At 33.7% G+C, this 1,225-nt stretch overlaps 1 long non-coding RNA gene across 2 annotated transcripts; it reads right to left on the bottom strand.

The window, feature by feature from the left end:
* Positions 1-139: 139 nt before the first annotated feature.
* LOC123178470 (uncharacterized) lies at positions 140-1,225 on the bottom strand. Of its 2 annotated transcripts, none has more exons than XR_006489603.1 (3): positions 1,142-1,225; positions 876-940; positions 140-186 (listed from the first exon to the last, which is right to left on the bottom strand). It is a non-coding gene; the product is annotated as an uncharacterized lncRNA (long non-coding RNA). The 2 variants fall into 2 exon arrangements; XR_006489602.1 differs by lacking the exon at positions 140-186 and adding an exon at positions 710-763.

Genomic DNA, 1,225 nt, shown 5'->3' with positions numbered 1-1,225 from the left:
AGAATCAGTCCGGGTTAGTTTCATTCAAATCATGCAAGTTAGAGTCCAAAACAAGGGCATAAGTGTTTGGAAAAGTAGATACATTGGAGACGTATCAGTCACCCATCCTCTCACTACTCCAGTCTGAACACGCTTAACTTTCGAGTTCTATTCCCCCTAGTTTCCAAGTCCGCACTTGTTGTTTTCCTGACAATACTAAGCTGTCAATCCCATTAACCCTTAGGAGTTAAACTTGAGCATTAAGCACCATTTGAGTTTGAAACTATTATTCTAAAAAATAATAATTATTTAGTAACACCAGTATTTCTTAAATCAGTAGTTTGACCACAGTTTGACCATACTTTGAGCACAATTTAACCAGATTTGACAATAGTTTGACCACAATTTGACCAAAAGTAAAAAAAACTAAAAACAATTATTTATTAGCACTAATATTTCTTGAATAAGTAGTTTGACCAGATTTAACAAAAAGTCAAAAAAACTAAAATTTGAGCATATCTTTTTTTCCTTTCAGAATTTGAGGATTCTAAAAATTTGACCTGATTTTTTTTGATATATTATGCGTTTTTTCGACATCGTATGCAAAAGATATGTCCGTTTTACTTTTTCATAACACTTGTTTGCAAACATGTCCAAATTTAAGTTTTTTATTTTTCCTAACTAGTAGATGTACTAACATAACTACATAAGTACATTCTCGTGCAAAGACCTTTGGACTTCGAGAAGGACATTTGATTTCAATAGAACATGCTGAATGCGGGCCCTAGACATCGTTGACAAAAGAGTAGTTGTCTCAGTTCCAATACATATTAGGCAACACTTACTCATTATCTTGTGATACTTTTAAGTCTTACACAGTTTAATGTGTACCTCACCTTGAATCTTTCAAATCAAAGAAGGCATCTGATCTCGGAGTAAGAAGAGTCAAGTAAGTATTTTCCTGCCATGGAGAAAAGATTAGTTCATATAATAAAATGACTTTCTCAAACCTAAACTAATAAATAAAATTTGATCAACACTGCACATGAACTTCTACAAGTTTCCATCTGTGCCGTAAGACATGCATCATAATTCTCATAATGAGGATATTGCCGGCACACTTAAGTGAACATGCATATTCAGATGCAGCTATTTTACTCACATCAAAAAAATGAACATAAGCGTATAGGAAGGCCATAGGATTGTATCTTGGCAAGCATATGGGTGAAAAAGACTCCGAAGTCCT

Source organism: Triticum aestivum, unplaced genomic scaffold (genome assembly GCF_018294505.1).
Source record: "Triticum aestivum cultivar Chinese Spring unplaced genomic scaffold, IWGSC CS RefSeq v2.1 scaffold135337, whole genome shotgun sequence".
Classification (NCBI taxonomy): Eukaryota; Viridiplantae; Streptophyta; class Magnoliopsida; order Poales; family Poaceae; genus Triticum; species Triticum aestivum.
Note: the sequence above shows the minus strand (reverse complement) of the source record. Positions and strands in the feature narration are given on the sequence as shown.